Genomic DNA, 13,788 nt, shown 5'->3' on the forward strand with positions numbered 1-13,788 from the left:
TATTTCAGTATGCTCTGCAACTCAGAGAAAGAAGCCCTAGTCATAGTTAGACAGCATATGAATTGCAAGAAAAATCCCAGGTTGTGCACAGATCATTTATAACCTAGCCAGCCCAGTGTTTGCAGAGGGTTTTGCCCACTAAACATCTCATAAATCATTGACTTCCTTTAAAAAGATAACAATAATTTCAAAGAGGTAAGTGGGATTGGTCTGGATCATTATGTTCTCCCTCTAGGGCAGGGAGTTGAAAGTTTTAATTTTCTTTCATCAATCTAAGTCATCACCCAAGGCCTGAGTGTGATGTTTGACTTCCTCTACTGGAAACCTTAGTAAGAGAGCTCTGAGCACCCTCCACAAAGGTCTTGAGTGATGCTAGTGCAGTTGTTCAGGAATTTGTGTCTGACTGCCTGTGAGCAGAGTACTGTGACCCTGTGCCAAGGCCACTGTGGGACCACAGCCTAAAGCCACCAGCAGTAGAGCCTGCTCTGTGTCTGCTTGTCATGGGTTTACAAATAAAGAGAAGGGATCAGGAAGATGTCACTTTTACCTCCCAAACAAGTCTCTGTGTACAGGCATTATACAGCACAACCAGAATGATTTCAGCATGGGTTTGGTATCATTAAATTCACTGCACATGATGTGCAGGGTTGATTTGTGCAGGGAACGTGTCTGGGGTTTCAAGACATCTGGCAACCCAAGCTATCTCTTCAAACTAGCTCACTGACATTCAGGAGCTAGAAGAATTGTTCTAAATCTTTCAAATCTAGGCAGACAAAGAAAATATAGCCCCATAAACTCAGCTGTACAGTGCTGAGGCAGGAGGATTCCTCCTCCAGTGCAGCTGCTAAAGCTACACTGATGCTCCTCCATGTGGTGTGTCTGTGGTGTGTAGCTGTCTCCCCATCAGCCCAGGGCTGCATCCCCCACTGCACTGGAGTCCCACTTTCTGTCTGTTCTTTCCCACACTGGGGCACTGTGGGCTTTTCTGTTCTACTTGTGTGACCCAGGACCCTGGAATCTCCCCTAAAGCTCACGGCTGGTGCTCTGACGTGCCCCCATTCCAGCCACAACAACCATAACAGAAAGAAGGGCAGCCCTGAGCTAAGCACTTTTCCTTCAATTAATCTAGTGGGTTTGCTTTTTGCAAAAACTGCACATCCCTGTAATATTTTCTCCAAATATGCTAATTATTTAAAATAATTAGCTGAATACTTTATATAACAAATTTTAAGTATATCCATTGATTCTTTGTTACTTTCTATTGCAGTCAACTTGGTTTTAGCCAGTTGTAATAATTTCTTGGAGTACTATGAAGATCACAGGAACTTTCTAATAGGAACTCTGCAGAAAATGAGATATTGAATGTCCCCTGTAGTCCATAACCTTGTGTCAGACATACAACAAAAGAGACAAGAAGAAGGCAGTAAACAGAGGAAGAAATATATTATATAGCCAGCAAAGGCCCTTGCTTGATGATGGCTTAGCTGGAGTCCCCAAATGTTCTAGAGGAATTCTGGCAGGAAGAAGTTCAATACAGTCAGGCATGTGGGGTGCTCCAAGCCTGGAGTTTTAGAGCAAAACTGTCAGAAAGAGGTTCACACACATGGGATGTTCCAAGCCAGGACTATGTCAGCTTTGCACTTCCTCATGTTGTGTCTCACATCTTCCACCTGGAAAAGAAGATGCCACATTCATACACCAAAGGACAGAGCAATTCAGAGCACACAACATTAGAAAGCTGTTCAGTAACAATTTGACTTCCTGCCAGCAGCCTGTTGCTGGCACACTGTACCAGCTATGCCAAGAGCCACTTCTGCGGGCAAAAGGAAAATTGGCACCAAATTATTGCTTTCTTAATCCTTCTATTGCCACTGCCAACAAAGACAGTCCTGGTTTTAATTCCAGATTTGGTGAGGCCCTCCAAACTATTTATTTCCTATGTGCCACAGAAGGGAACTGGAGTGACAGACCACAGATGAGTGCAAGCAATGAGCAAATCACTCAGGTCCAAAGCCCCTTTCCCAGGCTCCAAACAGGATCCACGTGTTCTGCATCCTTGCAGATACTGGACTCACTGACAACTGTGCCTGAGAATGCCAAGACAGATGTGACAAATGGAAACTTGAGCACTGCAGAATCACAACCACACACCAGGGATGCAGGACTTGGAGGATCAAACTGCAATGGTCTAATCTTCCCCAGCTCCTGCTTAATTAAAATTCTCAGCACTCTATTCAGGATACAGAGTTCAGTTATAGTTCAACAGGAGTATCACAGACTATTTAAATAAAATGTATTTCAATAAAAGGAAATTCAGTCTACAGAAGAGATTTCTAAAAGGAAAGGATGTATTTCTTAGAACTGGTGTTTCTACCTTTATAAACTGATGATCTGTCCTCTTTAAAATAAAATACCAAACTATAATGTTTTAAAAGGAGTATATTATATTTAGCTGCTTGCCTAGATTTCCCTGTAAATTAAACTGAAGCCCTCAGCAATACTTTTCTTCCTTTTGTTCTTTCCTCTCTAATTATACCATGGCACTAATCATCTTATGGGCAAAAGCAGTCTATAGATTGCTGCTGCTTCAAAAACTAAACTGCTGCTCCTCCTACTCTCTTGTACTTTATGAATATTTTCATTCAGTCAAAAAAAATCCAAAAATCCAAACCCAACTGAAATGCAACAAAGAAAGCAAAATTCTGCTCAAGTCTTCTCCTCTTTTAGAAGTTGTCTGCCTCCCTGTTTCTCAGCTGCTTGCTGTCCCTACTGATTCCCAAAGTTTGATTCACGCTTATCTTTGAACTACAGCACTTCTCTAGGCTATGAATGGTACCTGTGCTCTGAAAGGCATGAGTGTTTCCTAGTTCCTGATTCCCATTTTTATGATTGTTAGGATCTTTTCCTGTAGCCTTTATGTGTCTGAGTGGTCTATCTCTAGTATAATCCCATCTGGAGTAATTTAACAGCAGCTGTCAATAGTGTAACCATGAATTTTTTCATCTGAGAAAATCATTGTAAAATTGGATCATCATAGAGTGCATTTCAGTGAAAATATCAGTTGGATGGTTTTAAGTGTAAGCTCAATAAGTGATGTTTCTAAGGTTAAATCATGTAATGTTAGCTTATGGTTAATGGTACAAACCTATGTTCACTCCACAAAGCCTACTATATTAAAAGCTCTCTAAAGAGGGACAAAAAGGGATCTAAACAAATTTTTCAACTCATCAGCTCACCATGGAGTCAACTTACAGCACTGATTAACAGAAGCCCTGCTATCCTATCTACACCCATAAGTAGCTTAATAAGACGTAAAATATTCTAATCAGGGTTTTTTACTCAGTACTATTTTACTGATGTTTTTACAAGAAAATGCAACAACATTATGCATATAAAGCACTCTGCACAAGGCCTTAATTTTGCACAGGCACATCAAAAGTAACCTTCATTTATTTTGCGTGTGTCACTGATCCGTGTGACCTTTAAACTGTTATTAAGCAGGAAAATTAAATATCCAGCAAAAAGCTTTGAAAGAACAATTCATTAGAAAGTGCTCAGTTTGTGCTGCACATTGCATCAAGTCACAGACCTCTAATGGGAAAGTGCTGACATCTGGTGATGCCACTGGTGAGCATTCCCATCCTAGACCCATCCCAGACCTATCCCAGACCCATTCCAGGCCCATTCCAGACCCATCCCCATCCCAGACCCATTCCAGACCCATTCCAGACCCATCCCCATTCCAGACCCATTCCAGACTCATCCCCATTCCAGACCCATCCCAGACCCATCCCCATTCCAGACCCATCCCAGACTCATCCCCATTCCAGACCCATCCCAGACCTATCCCAGACCCATTCCAGGCCCATTCCAGACCCATCCCCATTCCAGGCCCATCCCAGACTCATCCCCATTCCAGACCCATCCCAGACCCATCCCAGACCCATCCCCATTCCAGGCCCATTCCAGACCCATCCCCATTCCAGGCCCAGACCCGTGCCAGACCGATCCCCATCCCCATCCCCATCCCTATCCCCATCCCAGGCCCATCCCAGACCCATTCCAGACCCATCCCAGACTCATCCCCATTCCAGTTCCATCCCAGATCCATCCCATCCCCATCCCCATTCCCATCCCATCCCACACCCATTCCAGGCCTATCCCAGACCCAGACCCATCCCAGACCCATTCCAGATCCATTCCAAGCCCATCGCAGACCCAGACCAATCCCAGACCCTTCCAGACCCATCCCACACGTATTCCAGGCCCATCCCAGACCCAGACCCATCCCAGATCCATCCCCATACCCAACCCATCCCAGACCCTTCCAGGCCCATCCCAGTTCCATCCCAGACCCACTCCATCATCTTCCCACCACCCCCAGAGCTCTCTCCCCCCAAGGTAATCAGATGCCCCACATCTCAACCTGTGTGTCAACCACAAGGTTTCCTCTCTGCCCTGCTGACCAAGCTCCTCAGAGACCGTTCCCTCAAAGAGGCACGATGGGACAGCCCTGTGTTTTCTCCAGCTTGAATCAAAAGGTTTAAGTGCTTCTTTTTGCTTGATTTCTGCTTTGAAGGACAAAGTGCTCCTTTCACTCAAAGCCATGAACCACTTCCACCCCCCCTCACAGCACCCGGGGTGTCCCTGCCTCCCTTTGTCATGTGCCCATGCTGCTGGAGTCATTACACAGGGCAAAGAGAGGCAGAGCCCAGAGCACAGGACTTCTTCATGGGCAACCAGATTCTTTTTGTTCTGTTTGATCTCACTTTGGTTTTAAAAGCCTTGCCTAGAGCAAAAGGCCTGGAGTCACCACCACTGGGAAGAGCCAGCAGCACACAGGGACCTGCTCCATGAGCCAGGCCATAGCAGGTTTCAGACATACAGGCTTGTAACATCCAGAACAAGCCTGTCTTCCCCTGTCCAACAGTGACCCCTTTGTGACATTGCTCAGTAATAAGCACAGGCTTTGGGGGGAGGTGGATTGTAATCATTAAATTGTAAATCCCTTTAAATGCAAAGATCAAAGGGAAAGTTTCAATCCTATGACACATAATTAAAAATGCAGACGTGAATGGCTTTGATTCATGAATGCTTATGTACTTTTAAATTGTTGCCAGGGAGATCAGGGCATGAGAAAATTAAAAACCATTACGCTTCAAAAGGATAAATGATTTTCACAGCTTTCTAACATTATTTCCTGTTGTGCAGATTTTTGTGTGTTTTAACATTTTCCCCGCCCTGCTTGGGCAGATTAGTTCTGAAAAATGTTTTCCAGAAAATGTTCAGAACTCAATGAGATTAAAACGAGATTAGTGAACTTGTTGGTTGGAGAGTTCCCATTCGTACCTAATGGCAAACACTCAGGGCAGCTAAAGAGGAACCCCACCACACATATTTTACCCTTATTCCTGCATTGTAGTTTAAAAAACTGTGACCTTTTAATTCATTATTCTTTTTCTAATTGAGCCAGTGCAATACAATATGGGACAGGCCATAAGCCAAATCTCCCTGAAGTTAAAGGAAGTATTCCCACTACTCTAGTGATTTCAATCTGTTTGTTTAACATTTCTCACTTGTAAAAGTCAAAGCACTTAACTGAAAGGAAAAGGCTGCTTCCTATTTCACAACTAAAAATTGAGATATACAAAGTGGACATGATTCTCAACCATCTCACCATGGATGCCAAAGTGTAGAGCTAACAAGCTACAACAACTATTTCCATTTCTGATCCATGGCGCCTCAGATTTGCCCAGCTTCAATGTGTCATTTTAACAGTCCCAACTGGGACCTGATATATCCTTTGAAGTGCTTTAAAATCACCCCAATGTTACCAGAGACAAACAATTAATTCCTCAAACAGAAACATATTTCTGAAATGCACCTGGGAGTTGATGGTGGCAGTGAACTCATGAACAGCAGTTCCATTCCTGGACTGAAAGTACATGTGCCAGCAAACCCAAACTCCTTAGTGTTGAACTTAAATAACTTTTTAGCCGCTGGTGAGGAGGATCAGGTGAAATCCTTAAAGCTGTGCTGAGCACAGCTGGACATGATTTTTCCCCTCCTCTCCCTGTATAGCTGGTGGAATATAGGATGATTTATCTCATCTCCTAGCACCTACATCTTCAGGTGTCTCCATATCATGTAAGTGATTTTGGTCTGTAGTTGCATAGGATGAATCCCACTACCCAAAAGTTGTACATTTGGGATGAAGGACTAGATCCAGCCCCAGAGACACTGCAGCTCTAAATACACAGTTATCCCATTATGTTCCCATGCTTTTGAATTTTGGGACTCCACTTCCAATAAAATAAGGTTAAGCTGAAATACATCTGAATGAGGCTGACTTGCTCCTCACTCTGGCATTGTTCAGCTTCCAGTCAAGTCAACCTTCACAAAATTTCCCCTGAGGGGGAAAAGCCAGAGACGAGTAGCAGCCGACTTACAGAGCACTGAACAGTTCAGCAGGTATCTGATGGTGAAATGAAAAACCTTTTGTATTTGCTTCTGAACATATGAATCAGACATTGTTTCTGTTTGAGACCGGGCTGTTTCCAGAGTGTGTCTTCACAGTGGCAGCTGCTGAGATTCAGTGTGAGTTGCCATCCCAAAAATGCACTTATGGTTGTTATCCACTGCGTTGACTGAGATAGCTCCAGGGAGCAGATGCCCTACAATAAGACATCTAATATATTACCCTTTATGTAATTTGTCATTTCTAATGTCTGAATAGCAAATAGGATGGCAAGAATTTATCCCTCTTTTCAGCTGGTAGTTGTTCAAGAACATGTTATTATTGTTCTTTTTTTGCCATTATTGGATCAATAATGTTGCAACATAATTCTCATTCTTCAGATTCCAGTCCAAAGAAGATTTTCTAGTCTCAGTTTCTTTGTCACACAGACCATAACTCTTAATCCATTTAATGCAAGGCTTAGATCACTAACTTGCATTTGACTAAGGCAAAAGCATCTGGTGTTGACATGAGAACTATAAGAAATGAAGAAGCAGTTTATTCTATATTTTTTAAGAAAGTGTCTTATTTTTATGTGAATTTGGGCCTTTTTCCACTAATGTTGATATTCCAATCAGCATTTGCTATGTGAAAGAACAAAATTTCTCATGTTCAAGCACCTGGATCCTCTTGTAAACCTGATTCTTGAATGCTGTTTTCTTCCACACACCCTTGCAAAATGACTGTCCTGTCTTAATGGAGTAAGAGTCCAGGTCCTGTGCAGGTTTAAATGAGCTCTGATTCATTTACAAAGTAAGAAAGAGAAGTCAAATGCAATCAGAAGAGACTTCAGGGCCCTGTGATCAGGGGAGCCGGATCAGGAGTACAGTAGAGATTTCCTCAATTTTTCTGTTAACAGCAGCTAATATTGATAGGAAGAGGCAGATCCATCAGGTCAATGGGTATGGCTCTGAGACTGGTGTCAGTGGAAAAATTTTGGGTTTGTTGATTATGAGGGGCTCTACTGACACCTGAGAGGAGGCACCTGTCCCAGAGGGGAGAAGGAGCCACTCGTGCTCATTGACAGAGCATGGAATAAGCTTGGAAGGGGGAAGGGGATAAAGCCAGGCTGACCAGTGATGAGCAATGGGATGGAATACCAAAACCTGAGGAAAGGAGAGCTAGAGGGATCCCTCAGAATGTTTCATGAGGTGTTGGCTCAGTGTACAACACCTGAATTATTTCTACACTAATGTACACAGCATGAAGAACAAACAAGAGGAGCTTGAGGCTTTGGCCAGCCCCAGAGATGTGGCATCACTGGCATAAGTGAAACCTGGTGGGATGGGTTCTGTGACTGAAGTGCCCTTTTTGGAAGGTTCCAGGCTGTTCTGGAGGGATGGGCAAGGAAGGAGAGGCAAAGGAGTGGCAATGGAAGTGTTGGAATGTCTGGAGCTCACAGCTGGCAATGGCACAGTTGAGAGCCTCCGAGTAAGAATCAAAGCACAGACAAACAATGCAGCTGTCACCATGGGAATCTCCTCTGGACCTCCCAGCCACAACAACAACACCAATGGATTCCTTGAGGAGCTAAGGCACACTTTCAGACCAACTGCCCTTGTCCTTATGGGGGACTTCAACTTGACAAAAATTAACTGGGAGCATCACACAGCTGGTACAGCCCGGGCTAGAAGATTCCTAAAAGGCTGGATGAGAACTTTATGGAACAGATTTTAAAGAACGGGAAAGATGCCCTCTTTGATCTACTGCTTGTCAGCTGATAGGATCTCATGAGAAAAGGGGAGATTTGGGGCCGTCTTGGCCACAGCAATCACAGAGTGATGGAGTTTAAAATCTGTAGACAGGAGGAAAAGTGCCAGCAAAACCTCAGCTGTGGACATGAGGAGAGCAGCCCTCAGGCTGCTCAGGGAATTAGTGAGTAAGGTCCCATGGAAAAATGTTTTTGCAGGTGCTAGGGTCCATCAGTGCTGGTCACTTGTTAAACATCACCTCCTAAGGCAATTCCCAAATGTCAGAAGTCAAGCTGGTGAGGCAGAAGACTGGCTTGGCTAAACAGGAATCTTCTCTTGGAAATGAGGTGAAAAAGGAAGGTGTGTGGCCAGTAGAAGCAAGATCAGGTGACATGGGAAGAATACAGAGATACTGCTCACCACTGTATTTGTGCAGCCAAACTCAACTGGAGTTGAAGCTGCCAGGACTATGGGGGACAATAAAAAGAGGTTTTTATTATGGTAATGGCAAAAGGCAGTGTAAAAATACCATTGGCCTGTTCTGGGATGAGGATGGTAACCTCACAAACAGGGACAGGGACAAGGCAGAGGTATTTAATGCTCTATTGGCCTCCATCGTCAACATGAATGATGGTCCAAGGGCATCTCAGCGCCCTGAGCTGGAGGACCTTGATTACAAGAATGATCGATTCCCAGTTGACCCTGAACTTGTGTGGGATCTGCTGCTCCAGGTAAATCCCTGCATATATAGGGGGCCTGAAGGGATTCACCCAAGAATCCTCAAAGAGCTGCTGATATCATCACAAAACCTCTCTCAATGATTTTTGAGCAGTCTTGGGAATGTGAGAGGTCCCAGCGGACTGGAAGCTAGAAAAAATTGTCCTGATTTTCAAGAAGGGCAGGATAGATGACCCTGGAAACTACAGGCCTGTCAGTCTCACTTCAGTGCCTGGTAAAGTTATGGAGAAGATTATTCTAGGAGGCACTGAAAACACTAAAAAGGCAATGCAGCCATCAGTCACAGCCAGCACAGCTCCATGAGATGAAAGTCCTGCTTATCAAACCTGATTTCCTTTTATGACAAGGTAACACACCTGGTTGATCAAGGGAAGCCAGTTGATGTAATCCTTTTGGATTTCAGTAAAGCTTTCAATACTGTCTCTCCCAGGATAGTTCTGGACAAAATGTCCATCCCGCAGATGGATAAATAGGTCATGGAGGGTGAGCTCATGAGTCAGGCACAAAGGGTTAAGCAAATGGGGTTACATCAGACTGGGGGCCTGTGCCCAGTGGGGTTCTGCAGGGCCCCATCCTCAGCCCTGCGCTCTTCAACGTCTTCAAAAATTATTTGGACACAAGACTTGAACAGATACAAATTATGTTTGCAGATGATACAAAACTCAAAGGCAGAGAGGCCCTGAGGAGATAACCTGACAAAGCAGGGGGCTGGGCAATCACCAACTGTATGAAGTTCAACAGTGGAAAGTTCTGGACTCTGCCCCGGGGCAGCCCTGGACGTGCGTACAGACTGGGGAAGGGGATGCTGGAAAGCAGCACCACACAAAGGGACCTGGGGGTCCTGGTTGGTGGCCAGTGGGCTGTGAGCCAGCAGTGCCCTGGGGCCAGCAGGGACATCCCTGTCCTGGGGCTCCAGGCCCAGAATTGCCAGTGGGGCCAGGGAGGGGATTGTCCTGCTCTGCCCTGGGGCGGCCTCACCTCGAGAGCCGTGTGCAGGTTTGGGCAGCACAGTGTGAGAAAGATCTTGAACTGTTCGAGAGAGGCCAAAGGAGGCCACGAGGACAGGGAAGGCCTTGAGGGGAAGCCTGTGAGGAGCTGCTGAGGGCACTGGGTCTGCTCAGCTGGAGAAGAGGAGACTGAGGGGACTCATTGCAGTCTGCAGCTCCCTGGTGAGGGAAGAGGAGGGGCAGACACTGATCTCTGCTTTGTGTGACAGCGATGGCACCTGAGGGAGTGGCCTGAAGCTGTGTCAGGGGAGGTGAAGGTTGGGGGTTAGAAATGGGTTCTTCCCCCAGAGGGTGGCTGGGCACTGAACAGGCTCCCCAGGGCAGTGGCCACAGCACCAAGGCTGGCAGAGCTCCAGGAGTGTTGGGCCAATACTCGGGCCCATGGTGTGACTCTTAGGGATGGTGCTGTGCTGGGCCAGAAGTTGGACTCTGTGATCCTTGTGGGTTTCTTCAGACTCAGCATGTTCTGTGATTTCTGTCATCAATTCCCATCACTTGCTTAGCCTTAAACCTGGCAGGCTGACAATTACTGGATAGTGAAGGTGATCTGAACTGAGCCCTCTCATTCATGTGAGTGTCCCCCAGGGAAGAAGCTGATAATACTCCACACCAGAAAGATTGCCTGGCCCAGTTCAGGGCTCCTCTGCAATCTCTGGACCCATATACACAAAGTGTTTGGTTTAAAGGAATTCACTTAAGGAATCCAATTTCACCATTATTTCTTCAAGCTTTTTGTCAAGTATCTGTATTGCTCTGCTTGGCACTTCTTGCCTTCAAAATTAACATGATACTTGTAAAACAAGGGAGAAGGGCATGTTTACTGCACCCAGATGTGCCTCAGGCAACCTGAGAATCTGTTTGGCACTGATTCCATTCAGGTCTCCTTCCTCTCAGACACAGGATCACAGAATATTCCAAGCTGGAAGGGGCCCAGGATGAAGTCCAACTCTTGGTGAATGTCCCACAGAGGGCTTGAACCCTCAACCTCCCCAGTATTATCACCTTGCTCTGACCAAGTGAGCCAGCCTCAGGGCAATGATCTACACAAGGGAGGTGGTCAACAGCAAAGATGACTTTGCCATGCAGCTGAGGCTGGGAAAGTGTGAAGGGAGAGAGAGGAGTCACAGCAATACAATTCTCTCCAGGATGGTATTCCTGCAATTCTAATTTCTGTTGATATCAGCTTTGAGAATTAATGTAAGAAAAGCACTGTACTGTTTGCATATTGGCCTGCAAAACCAGGGGACACAGACTGTGGTAAAACAGATGCAAGGACAGTGACCTACATCATGAATCAGTTACCATGCCAAATACTGAACTATTCTCTTTCATCCCCATGGTCAGAATCTGACTCTTCCCAGGACTAATAGCAGAAGCAGACAACAGCAGCTGTTCTGATTTCCAGCATGCTTAAAAGCAGGGGCAACAGGGAATCTCACAGCTGAACAAAATCCTTTGTTGATTGTTTTTATTTACTCTCCAGTTTCAGCATCAAAACATTTGAACTGGAATTCAAACATTTAGGTTGATCCAGGGACTGGTGGTGTGACTTTCTTGCTCAATTCATGTTCATTCTGGTCCCAGTAATGATTGCCTTTGTCACAGGCACATCACAAGGCCAAGCTCACTGCAAATCTTAGGAGAAGAACAAAACTAAGGACTTTGAATAGGGTTTATAATTAATAAATTCTGTAAACTCCTGGACTGTTTGCAGCAGCAGTAAATGTGCTAAATTTTCTTTGTAGGACAAAGATTACCACAGTTCCTGACAATCACAGCAGTTAATCAGCACACTGAGGAAGAAATTATTTTCAAATGGATAGGTAGCCAGATGGCAAGTGTTCTCTTTTTTTCAAAGACACCTGCATATTTGAAGCAATTCTCTTCCTTAACACTCTCAGCCTCACCAGGGCTGGGACCATTATGAAGGGTAAGATGAAGAGGGAATCCTCATCCAGAGATCAGAGCTGACAACTGCCTTTTCTGCCCTTTGGGAATTATATTGCAAGTTGAGAATATCTCTTCTCACCTACTAGAGTGGTTGGCAACTGAGTGCTGACTAAGTCACAAAAGACTCCCAATCCACTCTTCTGTGCACTTTTCAAAATAAATCAGTGTTCTCCATGTTCTGCAGGTCTCCTTTACTGAAAAGCCACTTAGCAATATCCTTCCTCTGCTCAGCTTGTCCTTGAGTTGGAGTGGCTGCTTTATGCCAGGGTAGAGAATATGTTATAGACAAGTTTTTCAGAAAGTCTGAGCTCACAGAAATACAGCTGTACTGAGGCTCAAGAGATTGGATTCATCTTCTGACTGCACCACTGGCTGCCCAATGACCTCAGATCCACCATTCCAGGGGAAGTGATGGGAATTATCACACAGCTACTTGTGTGTCAAACACAGAAAAGCTGGGGATGAGCAGCGCTGGAGAACAGTGAAGCATGATTACTAATAGCTTGCATGATTATTCCCAAACACATGCAGTCTCATAATATTGCCTTCATTTGGCATAACACTGCCTGAAAACACCAAGAGGAAAACACTGTTTTGCTCTAGTGTTTTATTGATAACTAGAAGGGGAGATACAAACAGAATATCTGCATTGCCCCAGCAGACAAACAAAACCCCAAGTCCCACAGGTAATTACCATCTCCTAATTGGGTTTGAAAACAGGAGATTTGAGTCTGAATGCATGGAGTTTGCACCAAAATGAACAATTACTTGTCTGAGGGATTCAGTGGTTTCAAAACACAACAGGAAGAGACTGAAACTGAGGCTGAATTGAGGTTTTAACTGTGAGTTTGCTGATAGCCCACACAGACCTCCACTAACAAGCTGCTACTTTCGCTAGTGGGAGTCAGAATTCACAGTCACCCCCATTGTCATTTTTATCTGCCACTCCAGGCTCATTACATCAGTTTAACTAATGGCAATTAATATGAAAATTAAAACTGATAGCAAAATTAAGCACTTGGAAGACAGTCAGTGTTCCTACATAACTCTGGCACGCCTAATTACTGTTGTAATAACGCCCCTGGCACAAGCTGGCCAGGCCAGTCCTGGTGCAGCCCAGACTCCTCTGCCCTGGCCCCTGTGTCTGTGAGATGATGATGATGATGCTCCCCCTTCTCCTGTGGGGTTCACACATCACACTTCTGCCTGGCAGCCACATTTGAGAACTTTTCAGATGCTATGACAAAGTGGTCCCTATGTGAGAAACGACTGCTCACTTTTAAAATTATAAATGTTTATTAAACCTTAACAAAAAATGCAACAAAAGGATTGAATAAGGAACAATTACAGCTCTGGGAGCCCCTGTGACTACCAGCCACGTGCTCATCCACAAAATGGATGCTCCACCTTTTATACCTCTAGCCCCTCCTAAAGTCCTGTCAGTGGCTCCTTCCTTGCTGCCCAGGGGTGCGGATCACTTTCTCACACCTTGATTTGGGGTCAGGTGTTGCCATAGTTGAGCCAACCCCTCCCAAATACCGCGAGTACCAAGGCCATCCCATGATAACAATGCAAGGGGGAGGGCACATTGCAGCAACACAACCAAACATCTACAAAACTTCTCTTAATATAAATACATTGTTCACCCCTTCATCGTGGGAGCCAACCATCTCATTACCCATCTATAACACCTAGTTTGCTATTGATGTATGCAAAGATTTTATATCATGGCTTAGAGTTCAGAGATCAAAAACAGGCATGAGATGGCTCAACACCAGCACTGAGCGCTTCAAAAAGTCATTCCAAGTCCTATACCTGACACAAGAGGAAAGGAAAACTTCTCGACCTGCCCATGACCTGGGGCTTTCATTTCAAAATATCTACT

General features: G+C 45.0%; 1 long non-coding RNA gene across 1 annotated transcript; it reads right to left on the reverse strand.

Moving 5' to 3' along the window:
- Window positions 1-1,454: 1,454 nt before the first annotated feature.
- Window positions 1,455-6,224, reverse strand: LOC128798120 (uncharacterized). Its single transcript, XR_008434331.1, has 3 exons — window positions 5,885-6,224; window positions 4,427-4,568; window positions 1,455-1,670 (listed from the first exon to the last, which is right to left on the reverse strand). It is a non-coding gene; the product is annotated as an uncharacterized LOC128798120 (long non-coding RNA).
- Window positions 6,225-13,788: the final 7,564 nt, after the last annotated feature.

The sequence above is a fragment of the Vidua chalybeata genome, chromosome 20, assembly GCF_026979565.1.
Source record: "Vidua chalybeata isolate OUT-0048 chromosome 20, bVidCha1 merged haplotype, whole genome shotgun sequence".
Lineage (NCBI taxonomy): Eukaryota > Metazoa > Chordata > Aves > Passeriformes > Viduidae > Vidua > Vidua chalybeata.